The sequence below is a fragment of the Chanos chanos genome, chromosome 9 (genome assembly GCF_902362185.1).
Source record: "Chanos chanos chromosome 9, fChaCha1.1, whole genome shotgun sequence".
Lineage (NCBI taxonomy): Eukaryota > Metazoa > Chordata > Actinopteri > Gonorynchiformes > Chanidae > Chanos > Chanos chanos.
In genome coordinates, this window is record NC_044503.1 from 21,598,840 (window position 1) to 21,617,716 (window position 18,877).

Here is an 18,877-nt window from a genome sequence, read left to right on the forward strand (position 1 = left end):
GTCATGGTGACAAGGGAAGAGGAAGAATTAAAACACAATGAAGAATGGCAAACGGTCTAGTATATGGCACCTGATGAGGCAAGCTGAGTTACATTATCAGCTGTTTTAGTAACATGATTAAAAGAGCTAAAGAAGAAGAAGAAGAAGAAGAAGAAGAAGAAGAAGAAGAAGAAGAAGAGGAAATAGAGAGAGAAAGAGAGGGAGAGAGAAAGAGAGGTGGGTGTAGGAACCCAGAGGGAGCTAAAGAGGTACAGAAACAGTTTATAATTTAGCACATTAGCCCTGGAAGTGGTTATATGACACTTCCTATATATATAACAAGTAATGCTTAATCTTTTTTTGAGCTGCTCTAATTCTGCATATTTCAAGGTGACAGAAGTCTGAAGAAGAAGTTCATAGCTATTTGTATTACTTATATATTTATAGCTTCTTATAGAGATATTTATGTACATGGCGACAGCTTTAATGCAAAGCGATTTCACTTAATTCCATCACATATTGTGGGACCTGTCTGGGAGTGGAAACAAATGCAGGAATCTCACTGATATTAAAATTCACTGTGACCCCAAAAGGGGGCCTAGCTGCCACTCCATAAAGCTATGTGTTTCTGTTCTGTGTGTGTCAGAGAGAAAATCACACGCGTAATATAATAGTGCTTAGTATACCACGATGTCATTTTGACCTTAACAGTCTTGATTCACAGCTAAATAAATAAATAAATAGGTAAATAAATGAAAAACATAACATCATCTAAAATGTGCAGTTATTATGAGATGACTCTCTGAATTCTTTCCCCCTTTTTAATGCTCTGTCTTTTTTTTTTTTTTTTCCCACATTATAAAGCACTCAGGTCTGCAGAATCGTTTCTGCTGAAGCCATCTATGCTTCCAATGCTTTTAACACTGAAGATATGCAATCAAGTGTTTTCTGCTCTAGTTTGGTTTGAACATGTTCTGGCTACAAGTCGGTCAAAAGAAAAAGAAAAAAAAAATGCTGAGAGGAAGAAAGGAAATATAAGAAAGAACTAATAGGCAGGTGAACTCTGAAGCAGAAGTACAATTTTCTTTCTTTCTTTCTTTCTTTCTTTCTTTCTTTCTTTCTTTCTTTCTTTCTTTCTTTCTTTCTCTTTCTTAAATCTAAAAGGTGTTACCAGACGTTTATTACTTGAATATGGATGCTCTCTAGATGCTTATCTTAGGGAGCACCTTGCGACAACGCCAAGTTTTCATAGATCATCTTCATTGTAACTGTCATTTCTCCATAATCCTCAGACTCTTGATGAATTTTTCAACACCGATTTTTCAAACTGATCTCTATTTCCATGGCAACGGTGCAGGGCAAGCAGTGAAATCTCAGTTTGTAATCGGGAATGGTAATTCACCTTCAGTCTCAGTGGGTGATTTTTTTTTTCCTTCCTGAATGGCAGTGAAACATGTTTTGAAGATATATGTGAAATAGATTCTGACATTTGCAGAGATACGGTATCTGTTGAAGAGAAAGCATAGAAGGCATTGCTATTTCATTCTACACGTCATTCTGTCTCTTAGCCTCTTGGGGGCCTAAACCCACAGTATACCTATATCTAATAGCAGATCTACAAATTATACACACACACACACACACACACACACACACACACATATGCTTGCATGTATGTAAGTACTTTTCCTGATCAGATATGTATCTGTTGCAGTAGATGTGAGTGTATTTCTGATATGAATCTGTGATCATGCATGATACCACATGTGCCTCTGCTCTGTGCTCTAATCTATATCCATATCTATATCTATATCCATATCAATATCTATCTATCTATCTATCTATTTATCTATCTATCTATCTATCTATCTAATATATATTTATATATATCTAATATGTGTATATATATATATATATATATATATATATATATATATATACTGCTAGCCTCTTAAAGGGTAGACAAATCTGGTGAAAAAAAAAAAAAAAACAATTGCACTGTAATGTTTTTAATTTTTTATAGTTGTTTTTTTTTTTTTTCTGCTTTAGTGTAATAGTGTAAGACTAATTGCAGTCACATCCCCAGATCCTGTGGAGCTTAACCATGTGTAACCACTCACGGCCACACAGCATCAGCCCCAGATGCACCAGTCCTGTTCTGCACTTCCCCAATAGGGGAAGGCTTACACAACCTGGGGTCGAGGTTTCTTCTTCCTGCATCCCCCCCCCCCCCCCCCCCCTTTCTTTTTTTCAGAAAAAGCACCAGTGGGAGAGAAGCAGGCCTGGAGCTCAATGTGACTTGATGGAGGAAAAAAAAATAAACAGTAAAGAAAGAAAGAAAGAAAGCAGAAAAAAAACCCTAGAACAAGAAGCTGCGGGTGGTTTTGATCCATGCGGTGAGGATGCAAACCGAAGAACACAAAACTGCAAAACGGCTCTGGTCAGGCCAGAGAAAAAAAAAAAAAAAAAAGAGAAAAAAAGTTTTATTTATTTTGTGGTTATATATTTATTTATTTTCTCAGACACAAACACAAGGCTGGCTGGCATTATGAAGCAGTTGGCAGTCTGGTTTGTTTGTGTTGGGTTTTCTTTGTCATTTATTTTGGAGGGGGGTCATCACTTGGTCTATTAAGGACTTTTTGAGAAACGTGATTGCCAGCCGGGAATTTTCACACAGAGTCTGACTGGGCACATTTACCTCATCTTATGCTACGGTTTGATCTTATTATTCCAGTTGGGTCTGAGAGAGAGAAAAAAAAGAAAGAAAAAAGAAAAGGAAGGAAAAGAAAAGGAAAGTTATGGCTTGATGTTTCATTTTCATCAATTTTCAATTTAATGTAACTAAGTTTACCTCAACAGGTTTTATGAAATAAACAGCAGAAACATTGGACTGCTTTTGAAATCCTAGAATATTCCCACTCCCCAGGAATACTTTACCAAGTCCAATTTGACTAATCAATAGTGCATTGACAGTATCAATAGTTAGTTAAATTATCACTTTATGTAAATAACTACCTTTTTTTTCTTGAGTTCATCTTTTTCTTAAAAGCATTGTTGATTTTTCCATTGTCTTCCCACACACGTGTGCGCACGCGCGTGTGTGTGCATGTGTGTGTGTGTGAGAGAGAGAGAAGAGTATTTTCTCATTTATAACTGATGAGATTTTGTCTCTTTTTGCTTAGAATGTTTCTCATATCCTTATTTTTTTTTTTTTCTGAACCTGATATTTGTGTTGCCTTAGTGTGTATTGTTTTTGGTTTTCTTTCTTTCTTTCTTTCTTTCTTTCTTTCTTTCTTTCTTTCTTTCTTTCTTTTTTTTTAAATAATCTTTTGTTCATCTCTCTCTACTGCAAAGCTGTATTTTAGTGCATTATGGACATTTCATGAGCATCATTTCAAGGCCCTCTTTCATTGTTGAGATGTGACTGTATCCCTAGTCCTTGGATTGAGTCTTATTTAAAGTCCTTTAGTAGGTGCCTGTACATTTGGACTACCTGCAGGACACCAATACTGCCAATGATGTCACTGTTTTCTATGACCTTTTTTTTAGGATTTCTGATAGTGTGAGTGTAGATGAACTGAATGGAATACTTAGTTTTTGCTGCCGTCATTACCTGATAAACATCCAGCTCATGGAATAGCATTAACGATGTTAAAACAAACATGTTAGAAGAACAGTTTGGAGGACTGACTGTTGCATTGTTTTTGTTTCCTTCTAACACTGGGACAAAACCAGATTACAGGCATTTAAGGGTTAAAGGCATCTCCTATGGAATTGTCTCCCCAGTATTACTACTGTGTAACATAATTAATCAAAACGTTCTAACAGCATCTGTAATTAAATAACCAAGAACCTGCCACCATTCAGCTAATTCTGTTTATACAAATAGAAGAGCTTTGGGATGGCTGTTTACATCAAGTTATTAGATGAAAGAGACACTCAGGCTTGTTGATCCAAACTTTCTGACCAAAGACTGTAAAAAATTGCAAATTGCAAAATGATCTATAACAACAAGCCAACCTGTCACAACACTGACGTTTTAATGAGGCTCTTACTTTTCCAGTTATAAATAAAGAAAGAAAGAAATAAGGAACTGTGTGTACCAAATAAAATGTGGTTTTGCTTTCTTCCTTCAAGGAGTTGTTTAGTGAAAATTATACATGGGGAATTCTCTTAAAATTTATGAGTGCACAAGCCCCGGTTCGCTGGTCTTGCTTAAACAGTTTACAGTTCACAGTCATTCTGGAGGGAAAAATACAGCTGACTATGCCAAGAAATTGGATACACTCTGTAGAAGTAGTATCATGGGAACTGTGCAACTCTGTACTGTACAAATCCAATGCTACATCAACAAGGACTGACAATTAGTGCAATGAAGAAATAGTCATGCTTTTCAATGAGGGGACAGTGTTTTGTCTCTGTATCCCTGTTACAAACACAAAATTCACGCGTCATTCACAAGCTAGGGAATGACCTAAGAATAAAAGAACCATCTGTACATTTTTCACAGCCACAGACTCCGTCTCCATCATATTATATGCTTAATTAACTAAAAAAGTACAGAAATCTGCTCTGAATGCTTGGAGGCCTCAACATTTTTAATCAAAACTTGACTTAAACTCAGCATTCATAATGTATTCCAATTTAATCATAACACATCATACCGTAAGCAATGATTAGCTCCCAGGACTATGTGAGGAGAACCTCAGGCTGAATGAATTGTCATCGTGACTAAAGGTAAAGCTATACTTAAAAGAATATTTATCAAAGATGCAATATATTCACAGATAGTTCAGAACTGTATTGTGACATGTACGTTTTTCTGTTAAGACTTGTAACACGTAAGACCCAAAATGTCATCAAAGGTTTTTTAGAGTGTATATGCTAAAGAGAATGTCAGCTACAGTTACTGCACTATCAGAGCACAAGCAGTCAAATAACCTTTTTCTCTACAACTTTAAGTTTTGAAACTTCTCAACCGCTGTCACTATCGTTTATTCACTTTTCTAAGATCTCTACTTCTAATCAGACAGAACTTTATAAAAAAGAAACTCCAAAAGCTTTTGCCTTGCGCACATCGGCACTGTTTAGTTAACAATATTTGCATACCTTCGTCAATACACCTTTTCTTTGACTGAGTCTCAAATGTTTAATCCAGATAAAAGTGACGATTGATGTATAGGGAACAGAAAGTAGCCCCGCGCTAGCTATGCAAACAACTTCACTCAGGGTGACCCACATGCAGCTCATACGGAGGAAGGAAAGGAGGAGTTATCAAAAGAAGGAGGGGAAGAAAAAGATAATAAAACTCCATCCACCTTATTAGTCCACATACTGAGAGGGATATGAAAAGCAATAACTGAAAAGGAAATATGGCAGATCTTTGCAGAATGGAAGGATACAGGGAAAAAAAGAAAGAGAGAAAAAATAAAACAAATGGCTATCCATAAGTCTCATTGAACCTTAAAAGTCTAGCCGGGCAAAAAAGTGACTTAAATAAATAAATAAATAAATAAAAAGACAAAGTTTGACGGAGTATAACTGAAAACATGAGCTATGACCAAGTAGAAGATATTTATTCTTTTGGTGTAATGTCCAACACTCTGCACTGGAAAGGGCCAACACTCAAAATATAGAAAACTTTTTTTGTGTGAACACAGAGGAGAATGTATGCTTACTCTACATAAACAATATGTAACTAAATACGAATTTGCCTTCCAAACAAAGAGATCCAGATGATAAACTATGCAGCAACAAAATGTAGTCATTCTGTTTTGTCAAACCAAATAGTTAACTTTGACTTCAAATCATGTTTGACAGCAAGAACACAATTCACCTTCTTAAAAATGAATGAAAAAACAAAAAGTCTAAATGTATTTCCTTGGCTGTTCTGGTTAAGGGAAACATTTCATAGGTATTTGTTTATGCTGCATGACAGAAATACAGTGAAAAGTGATTGCTTTGACGCTGTTGGGACTCTGATTTGCACGCTATTTTGACCTCACAGAGCAAACAATGAGTAATCTTCTTTTCGTGACTGTACGCTGTAGAGAAAGGGAAAAAGGTTGCATAGAACAATGGAACAATGAGTGAGAGAGATATACAGTGACAAAACGGATAACTAGGATATTGGAGGTTAGAGTTCAGCAATAATATTGTGCCAGCCATTGGGCAGATACATGACCTGTGGAAATGCCAAGGGAAACTCGCGGGACAAAGCCAAATGTAATAACATACTAGCAGATTGATATATGAACCGTGTCACCATGGGAACCCCAAACACAGGCTGAACTTCAGTTCCAGTCGTTGTTTACAAGTTATTTTATTTATGTTTGTTTATGGAGAGCGATTTTGAAAAAGAAGCAGCCTCCATTGTTGATAACACTGATGTTCAGTATCTCTTATACCTGCTTTGTTCATTTGAACTCTCACCTTTATCTATTTATTTATTTGTTAAATTTCTTCTAATACTATTAAGGCTTGCAATTCATTTTCAAGCTATGTTGATGATTGCCTCTCTCTCTTTGAAGGTGGAGCAAAATTGCTGTAACCATAAAATATAGCTACAATGATTCAAAACAGAGAATACTTTCTCAGTTATGTTCTTTACATTGACACAAGACAGCTCTAATACACTGAAAAGTCGAACCCTACTAATTTTATTAACCACTGCAGTTTTAATTTGCCCGTCTTAATGCTCTTAAATAACACTTTGTGAACTTAGGCAATAACGCATGCACTGACCACCCATCCAGCAGCCCTGAGGGCAGATAAATGTGTCCAGAGTGCTTGTCATGGTATGTTCAGACACTGATACCGCGATTGTTTTCAACAATTGTTCTTACATGACCTTAGGATTACAGGGTCAAAGGGTAAGCTTCTGTTGAGCTTTAATATTGTGTTTACTGTCATTAAAATGAACATACTGATGTGATGATTGACATGCTAACATATCATGAGATATTGTCAGAATATGTTTCATGTCTGGAATTCTACGCTGTTTTGATAGAACGTTTTGAAAATCACGAATTCTGTTTCATGAACAAATTTAGTGTCTACTCAAGTAGCTAGTGTAACCCATCCTTGTCCTCTGATAATGTTACTTTTGCTAGTTTAATAATGTTTATTGGAACAGTATGTGTATCGTATTCAGTATTTTATGGTACTTTATAGGAACACTGAATACAGGAAATTCTATGAATAAATTGAATATGTGGTTCTTAAAAAATAGTGAAGTGTTCACTACAAATTCAATCTTCTACTGGACATCGAGGTCACGCCATCACATGATGGAGAAAAGGAAAGCTGTGGGGACACACACACACACACACACACACACACACACACACACACAAGGGGATACAATCAACTTTCGGACCTGGAGCTCTAGATTTGTCCACAAAAACCACTCATGCAGGTGCAACCAGTATTCACAACCAGAATGTACACCTCAAAAGGGTTACCCATAGCTCTGGACGCTTCCCAGAATCAGGAATCAGTCCTTCAGATCCCAAAGGCATTATTTCCCACATACCTTCGTCTTTAGATTCTTTTTCACCGAGGAGAGATGATGAAACGAGAAGGGAGTTTCAGTCAATCAAAGTACTAAACTGTGACTGCTGGTGAACCTCCAATGCTGCCAATTGTGAAAACACTCTCGAATGATCGTCTGGAGATAGCACTCTAGGGATGCTTTGCATTCACCTTTTGCACTTCACAATAATTCACTGCGTTGTGATATTTGTTTGTTTGCTTGTTTGTTTGTCTGATTGTTTATTCTGCCTCTTTTGATTGTCATACAGAGGAAGAAGAGTCAAAAATATTCAGGGACAAGATCTGCCCTTGGTGACCAACAAACAAGATCCCTGGTGTGGTGACTTGACAGAGGAAAAGAGTGGTCTCTAATCATTCTCTCTTCCAATAGGGCTTCAGAACAACTCCTGCTGGGTCACTACAGTTTAATCTGAATGTAATTTGTTTTTTTTTTTTACATGCACCCTGCCTTCCTCTTTCACTAAAGCAATTTTTTTTAATGTTTCCATTGACAAATAATTGAAAGCCGGTGGCTGTCCAATTGCTATAGTAATTGCACTGGGAGAGCATCCGGTTTTTTAAAGAAGAGAGAGAGAGAGTGAGAGAGAGAGAGAGAGAGAGAGAGAGAGAGAGAGAGAGAAATTTGAGTTTGGTAACCGAAAAGAACATGGGAGCAATAGTGTCACAAAAAGGCTTTGGGTAATTGTTTAAGTGGCTCATGCTGTCGCAGCTAAAGCTCGAACAAACAGATATTTATCCATCATCGAAGTTACAGCTGTTCCCTGTGACAGCATTGCAGGGTAAGAGAACTGTGGTGTGATAGACCAAAACCTGTAACTGTCCTCATTACAGTTTCTCAGAGTGAGGCTCTAGAAACAAAAGCTGCAAACATTCAGAATACATTTTCAGCATGTTCTCATTCATGACGCTTGGCTTTCAGCAGAAATAATATTTTATGACACCAAGTTGGCTGGAATGTCTGGTGAAAGATGAGTACCAAAAAAATGAAAAGAGTCAAAAAATGTCAGAAAAAGATTGACTTGTGATGTCAAGTAAACACACACACACACACACACACACACACACATATGCACAACAAAGTTGGCAGTTTCTGTCAGTTGGGACTGTTCTCTTTCATGTTGCTGAATGTACACTGCTTTGATGCTATGTATATGTATTTACTGATTTACTTACATATTTCTTTCATATTGACCTGATCTGTTATGCTGCATTGTTTAACTGTTTGAACTGTTGTTGATAAATCTCAAGTCCCCCCCCCCCCCCCCCCCACACACCAAAAAGAAGCACAGAAAACACAGAAGCAATCAATAGCACTACTTATTCAGCTGTGAAGCCTTACACACCATTAAGTAGATTTGACTTTCACAAAAACCTGCTGAGAGATTTTCCTCAGAAGAGCCAACTGTTGTCATTTCTCTTCCTTCACATTCTTGTGCTCCTTCCTAAAGCCAGATAACTGCCACAGCAATTTAAATGCTTTTGCATCTTAATTCTCACCAAAACATTATTGTACATGGGCGTGGTGTGCTAGTTCCGGGGGCTCGCGAAGACCCAGTTGAATTATCAACCCACCGGAAAAATTCATAAGCAATTAAGTGTCTAGACCGGCACAAAAAGCAGTTTTCAAGCTACACATGAATGCTCAGTTCCTCAGTTCCTATTGAGAACTATAGCACTGGGCAATGGACACACAACCTCCACAGCATAGGCTGTTATTCATAAACCGCTAATTAAAAAAAAAAAAAAAAAAGTGACTGCAAACTGAACATCGGCCACATGTAGGATAAGTGGAAAACACACCCTCCTGCTCTTCTCACTGTATCACTTTTCTGTTCTCCTCTTAACCCATATCCTGCATTCACAACACATGTCCAGTGTACGGTCTGAGCACTCTGCCTAAGCAGCTAATGATTTTCATGTCTTATCAAGAAGGATCCTATTAACAACGCTGCTTTTCTGCCAAACACAAGTAGGTTTTACGCAGAGAGAGCAAAAACCTTGAATGCTCTCGTAGAGGCTGCATTAGTGATTATTTAGCCATCTGAAAAGGTGTCTAATTGCATTTTCTCCCAGTTCTGAGTAGAGCAGGCTCCTATTTCGCAGTTTTTTTTTTCTTTTTTTTCTTTTTTTTTTAATTTTGTTTTTTTGTTTGTCATTGCTATTTGTACACTAGTGTAAATATTGCTGGTTACTATGGTAACATGGTTTTAAGCACAACAAGCTTCTGCTGTCCAAACTGATGCAGCAAATCTACATTTATGAAACAATGAATGAAGAAAGATTAATCCTGCTATCCTAACCTCCCTTTGTGGGATTGAATAAAATGTGAATAAAAATATGAAACACCTCGTATGCACAGTCATTAATAGCAGTGTTATAATGCTAAAAGCTCCTAGAAAAACGGAGAAGAACAGTTAAGTGTAAGTGGCCCTCAATTTTCAGATGAAAGTAAAAGTGCTAGCGAACAAAACGCTTTTGTCCAGTTTTGGTGTATGTAATTTCTTACACCTTCAGCAAAGGAAAGCAATTACAGAAAATGATCCTCTCCCACTTGGGGGGTTTGGGGGGGGTTTGGGGGGGGGGGGGGGGGGGGTTGATCATATGACATTTGAATTGTTGATAAAGACCAACGTTGTTTGCATATGCTAGCAGCAAAGCTAGCACAAACAGCATCTCCCATACACAACACGGGGCCAAGAGCTCGCGTGTGGGTATGGATGGTGGCTTTGTGAAAACCAAGTTTGGGTCATCCATTACGAGTTATTTGGGGTAACTGGGGTACAGGCCTTGACGCAGGATGCGGCATGACAGCTTTTGACTCATTCTCTCCGCGCAGCTAATGACCTCTAGCCCATTTAAAAATGCACACCAGGCAACTCTGCCCAACCCACAATCACTTTCATGATTTATTTCCACACACGTGTGGAACAGGGCAGTCAGGCTCGGTACACCGTGGAATATGCTGCTTTGGCTTCCTAACTGGATACTTATATTACATCTGAGGAAAAACTGTGTTTTGGGGTTTTTTTGAGGATTTGTATAGGTGTCCTGCTGACTGACGTTAGGTAACGTTTGAAGATCTGAAGGGGCAGAACCCGACAATTACCTGCACTGATGTCTTAGTGTGATTTCTCGCCTTTTGCGTGTCCCTAAGCTTTGATGTGTCACGGAGTATTAGGACAGATCTTGGATCATTGAAAAGAGCAGCAAAGCACAGACAGAGACCACTGGCACAGTCCGCCCTTGGATGATATTACGAAACAGGACGCTAATCTGAATCTTTAATGAAAATAGGTTGACTAGATTTCTCTGCGCCTGTTAGCAATTGTTTTGCAAACAACTTTGGGACTTGAAGACACCAAAAATAGTGCTGTCTTCAGCTAAATTCGATTTTTTTTTTTTAATGCATTCTTTTATGAGCAGTGCATTAGAAAACCTCTTCCGTAAAAATGTCAAGAACTTTGTGAATGTACGCTCTTCTCTCCCTTCTGTATTTGGAAATCCACTGTTGATCTTTGGTTCATATGTACAGCAACCACTGCTCAAGGGATGTCACCAATCATTAGACTCATCTCATGTCAGCCCTGCCTGCCTTCCAAACTCCTCGTTTGGTTTTGTAACCTGTTCTGTCAGACAGATGGAACGTGTGTTTTCCCTGCTAACAATTATTAGTCGGCAAATATCCAAGGGTCGTGACACCGCGTCAGGAGGATTGGAGGAGAAAAAAAAAAAGTCAATGTGTGGGCAGTTCTAGTTTGTTTGCGTCTGTGTATTCTTCTGCGTGTGCTCTCGGCAAAGGCCCGATTCACACTGACATCTCTGAACTGAAACAAGAACTCCAGCTGTGAATTATTCAGTATTCTCAAGGAACATTGGATTACAATGCTGCACTTAGGCAGACAGAGGAAAAAGGAAAAGAGAGAGAAAAAAAATAAATTAAAAGAGGAAGACGATGAAAAGAGAAACCTTGTCATTGAAACCTCCAGCAATATCATTCTATTTTTTTTTTTTTTTTTGTTGTTTGTCCCACGTTCACCTTTGGCTCCCGGAGTGTCAGATGGTGTCTGTCTTTTTACATGCAAAAGAAGCAAGGCCATAATCTAAAAGGATTTCAAATGACTAAATGTCTTTTTTCCCCATCCCCTAGTTATGAAGGTGAATTTATTGATTTATGGAGAGAAATATGGGTATTTGGGCACTAAACCAAAAATACACACACACACACACACACACACACAAACAGCTTTCAAAAACTGTTTTGTGCTTGTGTACATTTTCAAATTTTGAACTTTGATTTGGCTTTTGTTAAACAAAACACATTTACTTCCTTGATTCTTCTTCTTCTTCTTTTTCTTCTTCTTCTTCTTCTTCTTTTTCTTTGTCTTTTTTTTTTCTTTGAGATTGGACCACAAAGCACTACGAAATTAAAAGAGCAATTTTTTTTGTCTTACGCTTAATCCATCGCTTGTCGTGTAAACCAGGGTTTTTGAAAAGGGTAGCAAAGAGAGAACTGGGATTACAAAAAATCGATCCTTTGGATTTTCCTTGGGTTTTTTTTTGTGTTTTGGAACTAAGCCAGCCCCTCAATATCATCTTCATAAATAATTTCTGCTGCTTCTCTTGAGAGTAAGTCCCATACTTACACAGCGCCAACTCTGAAAAGCCTATTCAATTCAATATTAGGGGATAGATGTTATTTGGACATGAACCAGCTAAATTAACATCCTACCAGTACATCATAGACAGTATATAGCTTATTATCAAATCACCTGTTGCCATGGCTGGAAAAATATCAAAAGAGTTATTGGCTGTGAATCAGTGAACATCTGGAATCTGCTATGTATGATTTTATATGTGAGGAGAAAATGACACGAAGCTTGAAGTTGTTAAAAAATAAAAAAAGACACTTAATCGCTTTATAAAATACAAAATCATTATGTTGTTGGCGGATGTGAATAAACAGTTTCAGCAGCTGTTTTTCTGGGGTAAATGAAAAAAAAACTGCTAGAGTGAGTGAGTCAGTCGTCAGCTGAATCGGGCCCTGAAGTAGCAGTTGGCATCCCCAAAAAACACAGCCAAAGCTCCGTGCCTCCGCGCTGTCGTTTAATCTGCACATCCATCTCTCTGATTGTCTCCTGTATGATCTGTGCCTTACATTCTAGAAAATGCATGAGTATGACATTGTTCATGAAAAAGAACAATTTGTGATAATGGTTTAATCGGAAGCATAATCTGGGGTCTCAAACTCTTTGCTCTCGGTGTCGAAACACCCCCCCCCCCCCCCCCGGCCTCTCTGGAGCGTCTTCCCTCCATCTACAGTACTGCCTGCTCTATGTTACTGCGCCTTTTCAGCTAATAAAGTCTTGTCCCAGGTCTCATAGTTCCTGCCATGTTCTACAGCCTCATTCCAGACTACAGCTGATTTCACTTTTCAGAGCCAGACTTGAAAGACCTGGGGGAAATAAAAGAATCAGTTCAGTAGTAACAATAATAATAAAATGTCTCCAAAAAGAAGTTCTGTGTCTGTGTATCCTCTTATTTCTCTCTTTCTCTCTCTCTCTTTCTCTCTCTCTCTCTCTCTCTCTCTCTCTCTCATTTTTCTTTGTTCTCCAGGCGCTTGCTATTAAGGTAAGACGCACAAAGCTTTCTGTGGCATCATTTGAGTTTGCCAGGCCGCTACAAAGTGCTGACAAATGACTCACAAACTCAGAGAGAAAATGAAGGGCAGAGGAGGGAAGCCAGCCAGCACAGGAGCACAGGAGAGAGAGAGAGAGAGAGAGAGACAAATGAATTGTGCAGTCGAGAGAGGCATACAAACACCTCTATTGGTCACAGACGGCTTCACAAAGGAGGGAGGTATGCAGGGAGGAAGAAGGACTAGGACTTTTACAGCATGCGAAAGATTCAAAACTGTTGTTTACGATGAAGAATGTGACTTGTTTTGACTACAAAACATGCTTAAATTGTTGGTGTCACTTCTGTTACTATCTCATGTTTGCCGTTTTGACCACTTTTGAACTTGAGTTTTGTACTGGAGTGACCAAACAGCTGTCTAACGTTCAGCTGTCTAACGTTCAGCTGTCTAACGGTGAAGACAATTTTCTAACTTCCCCAGTGCAACCACTGTGACTTTATTACTGTTTCAAATATGCAACATTTACACCTGCGCACAAAGCTTGCCATTCCGGTAAACAAAATAAACAAGGCTAACCAAGATCGATGCCTCTAAGTTTACTTTGATATTATTCATGAAACTTCCATAGCCTTGGGCTCAGAGGCACTGACACAAACTAATGGTCTATGGAATCCATTATCTCAACTAAGCAGACTTTTATCAGTGTGTGGGATTATTAGTTCCAGACCAGTTAACAACACCTGTGAGCCATAACGGCGGATTATCTCACTCCAGCCTAATTATGCTAATCTCGCATTACCTACGAACGTCGTCTCAGGAATAATTAACACTAGCGCAAAACTCCTGCCTCGGCACAAACTTGGATTCAGGATCAAGTTGCATCTAAAGTGCCACTAAACTACAGCTAAACAGTTATTAATCTCACCCAGGCCCCACCTTCTCTTTGGCACCCACCCTCTCTCTCTCTCTCTCCTTCTCTCTCTCCTTCTCTCGATCCTTCAGGGAGATGAATCACCTCTCTAGCTAGGCCTTTGTTGTGCTCAGGCACGATTACTGAACTTATAATTGTTCAGGAGCCCTGAAGTTGATGGATGTGCCGATGCCTCCGATCTTTGTAAATAAGTTGTGCTTCATCACGCGTTCCAGATGATGGGCCCGCCGGCCCGAGCCCAGAGCAGTTTAATTGAGATAAAAGGTGAGTAATGTGCGTGGGTTTTAAGCACTTCTTTATCTGATTTATCGTCCTTTTTTTGTCCGAGGACGCGTTGCGGTCGGACACTGGGCAGTGATTTGGCATTAGAATTGAGCATGTTGACGAGAGTTGTTTGAGTCTCGGCTTTGGGAATATTTTGGATTATGTTGAGACTGTGCTGGGTGAGTCAGATCGCATTGACTTGATCATTTGTCAAAAGCGCTAACTGTCGCATGCCTCTATGTATTATCGGCAGCTACATATTGACAGAATGACAGGCTCTGGATACAGTCAGTAAAACCTGGAGAGAAAATGACCGGGGAATTTCTGGTGTTTTTTTTTTTTTTTTTTTTTTCCCCTTCGTGGTCTATTACCTAGTCTATTGTGCGGCTCATCTGAGCTTTAAATGGCAAGCATGCTTAAGATGTCAGGTCTCACATAACTATTGTTTTCATGAATTTCCTCTGGAGATGGATGAGTCGCGAGGGCCAGTCTTTCAATAAGACCTCACGTTCTCTTCCATCGATTTGATAAATACAGACATGGCATGCCTTGAAAAGACTTAACTCAGCTGCAAGTGCCTGGATTTGTCTGTGTGTATTTTAATCACTGTCCAGTTTTTCAGGAACCACTAGGAAGAATCTTATTAGTGGGCTGGTTATCAGGTGACCAAGGGTGGGGGGGGGGTGGGGACAGCTGGGTGTCAGAGGGATGTTGTTACCTGTGAGTGTGAAGTTATCAAGAGAATATCTGAACTGTGACTGACACACTGAACATGCTCTGATATGGTGCAGTGTACAGGACCAAAAGGAATACTGAACAGTATTATGAAAGTATCCAAACTCCTGCAGAAAAGACAGACAGCATGAGGAGAATGGGCTACGTCAGGAAGATCTCTTGTGAACACTGAGGAAAGCAATGGATCCTATGCTTGGAGATTGCAAACACATACACTTTTCTCCATGAACTACAAGATTCGCGGCATTTTGTTGAGGACTGAAGATCTTTGGACGCCCACAATGAGTCTCCACTCTGAGACCTCATTCAGAACACTCTGTTCTGATTTAAGGGTTTATTAAGGGTCTAGACGAAGATGCTAAGCCGCTCTGCCTCCTGGTAACTTTGGTGAATCAGCTACTTCATAAAAAGCACATTTAAATTGTGCTAAAAAAGTGCATCTTCTGTATTATTACTAATTTCTTAAGTTGAGTGGACTGGAGGCAGTAAGCAGTCTAGAATATCCAATTAAGCAGACCTAAAAGAGCTTATCCAGTTGGTGTGTTTTTGTCATTTTTCATTACTTTTTATCCACTCTCTCACCTTTTGCCTACCTGCTTTTTATTAAATGAGGTTAATGAAATAATAATAGAAGGCCTTTGACTCTGAGGGTGGTTTTACTCTGGGCGGGGCTGTCTTTAGGGATGCTGTCAGGGTGTGCAGACACTTTACTCACTATAAATGTTGTTTTTTAAGGACTTGCACCTGCTTAATGGAATTGATACCACATGAATACAGTGAGGTCTGTTTATCATAATGGATGAATAACACTAGTGCGTGTGTGAATTTGAAATCTTCCAGTGTGTGATTTACATATGAGAAGAAACTGAATGAGTTGATCTGTTTTCTCTGAAAGCACTTTTTTTTTTCCTTTTTTTTAGCATTAACCTGATAGCTGGTGGCATTACTGGGTTAGACACTGTTATTTTTTTTTTTTTTCAGCTTATAGCATTTAAGTCAGTTCAGGCCTCACAAAACATCAATCAAACCCATGCTCATGGTACAATGAACATGCCAATGTTCTCACTTCCCTTCACAATGGGCTTTGTGACTGATTCTTCATCATTATTTAAACAACTCCACGATTTTCCTGTATGACTGATGACTGCACTAAAATACATGCAGTATTCCAAAAACTGCTGTGTCCTGTAAAGGCAAAATAAGGTTTTATTACAAGCTGGTAGCTTAACTGAGACGATTTTTCAACAGAATCAGATTCAGAATCAGAATGGCAATTACAGAGTTAAAAGTTCATTAAGATGTCAACAAATGTAACCAGTAACACACATCATGGCTGGAGATTCAACCTAAGATGCAGCATAAAGATCCTGTAAGACTCTACTAATCTCTCAACATCAGGCCTCTCAGCTGTTTTTCTGTGTTTCCTTTATTAGTTTAGCAATAACATGCAAACCATTCTCTTTGACTAAAACATTTCATGCATCCAACGCAGTTTTAATTTGACCCTCATTTCACACGCACACACACACACACACACACACACACTCAAAAATAGCACAAATAATTGATTAATGTCTGGTTTAAAATGCCAGGGGCTTTCTCCCTGGTGCTCTAATTGGCTTGAGGAGCATAATTAAACAGTCTGGAAATGAACAAAGATTCAGGGTTAGCGCCACAAATTAAAATTTCTCTGCCTGTAACATACTGCAGCGTCCTGGACATCATCATATGACCATTTGGGTGAAAATGTAATTAGCCAATTGACTTAATGAAGCTTAATAAAATAAATAAATAAATAAATAATTTCTGGAACTGGATGCTCCATTAAAACAGTGCTCAGTGCTTAATGGATCACAACTGCGACTGTTAATCTGCAGAAACAACTGTGTCAAGCTTTTCAGTTTTAATACTGACAGTCCCTTTCATTCCATGTTTTGGCTTTTAGTGCCACTTGTGAATATACAACAGGCATAACATTTTAGCTTTTCTTTCTTTTTTTCATATTTGCCTTTCCCCCTGCGTGTGTTACCTGTTACTAAGCCATGATGGAATCTCTAGGGTATGTATTTTTCACTGGAGCTTTCAGCATCTGGTTGCGATGCTAATGACTGTTTTTTATTTGTTTTTTTTTTCCATGCACTGGCTGTTAATCACTCTGCTGTGGTATTTCTTGTCAAAGGTCAAATCTGAGTGACCTGTTCTATCAGGTGCCTAAATCTGCTGAGTGGCGGTCTTCATAACTTTTAGTCTATCATGTTTTGGGTTATTAACTTTTATCGACAGTTCTATTGCATTATGCCATTAGTGTCGGCACAGAGCAAAATAATTATCATAAAGATTATCTATGGTTGCATTAGCATGGCTGCATTCTCTCTCTCTCTCTCTCTCTCTCTCTCTCTCTCTCTCTCTCTCTCTCTCTCACACACACACACACAAGCACACTTTTTTGCTTACTCAAAACTTTTTTTTTCTGCCAGGCCGTTTGCATAGATAGCAGGACACCAGAGAAGCTCCGGTCCTCACACTGATTGTTGTATTAAAAGCTTTCTCTCTCTCTCTCTCTCTCTCTCTCTCTCCTGGGCCTTCCTTTTGAAAATACTTCACGTAATTATGAGACTACATTATTCATGGCGCTGGCATATCTGACAGACACTTCCCATGTAGCAGGAGACTCATTATTAACTAGATACATCCAACTGATTTAATGTACTCCGCATAAACTTGGCTAATCACTCGTTAAATGTATGTTTCCATCACTAACGCTCTCAAAGTTATTATTTTGTTCCTGCCGTTACGCTAAATACTAATTAGGCATAATAAATCATTCAGAACGCCTACTCTCTGAGGAAAGAAGCGTGTTTCCTTCAACCCGTTTGTCTGAATGAACCATAGTTTATTTATTTATTTATTTATTTTTTTCATCAGTAAAACTACTGCTAACATCAAAGTATTTCATCAATGTTAATGTAAGATCATTAAACAATTGTGAAGCAGTAATACAATATAGGAGAAGATTAATAGGCATATTACATATATAAGAAACTATATATAGTATGATTAACGATCACAAAAGAAGTTCTATGTCTTCCTGAAAGATTTTTAGGTCATTTAAGGTCTATGGCTTTGTCCTTAGGCAGAACTGCTCACTGCAACAAACAGCGATATAAACAAACACTTTTGATCCCTTGCCTCACATCCTACATAATTCACTGGATCAATAAAACTGAGCCCGTCAATCATTTTAATTGAATTTTACTGCCTTTAACATGTGTGAAATACATATGTTTTACACATAGTCTACTTATATCCATGGTTTTGCTTGTTCTTAAGGTCAAAATCAGATGCTGACATTAAAGACAGTTTTCTGTCTCGTGGCAAATGTGACAAACAGATAACAGAGGTTCCAGAACCTCAATCTCAGATCCAGCGCTAATGCAGTGCTCTCTGACTGCAGCAGTCAGATACAGTTAATTAAGTTCATAAGTTTAATCAGCGTGTGTTAGCGTGATGTTGGCATGGCTGTTCTTCATCAGGAAGGTTGGCCAATTCTGTTTTGGAGGCATCAGCCTCTGAAACTTATCGAGTGACAACTCTGATATTCTTACATGTTATTCATGAAGGACAGCTGTTTGATACAAACAAACTAGCTGCACAGGGGGCGTGCTCTCTACATTATTACTATTACTGAAGACACCACCTGGGGTGACAATTTGTACTCTTTCTCATGCTCACTAGCTGGCTAAAGAAACCTCAAGCCAAATGATTTTGTTAACATATCC

At 38.6% G+C, this 18,877-nt stretch overlaps 1 protein-coding gene across 1 annotated transcript in view; it reads right to left on the reverse strand.

The window, feature by feature from the left end:
• astn2 (astrotactin 2) overlaps positions 1-18,877 on the reverse strand; it is a 324,099-nt gene that overhangs the window by 125,300 nt on the left and 179,922 nt on the right. The window lies entirely within an intron of this gene.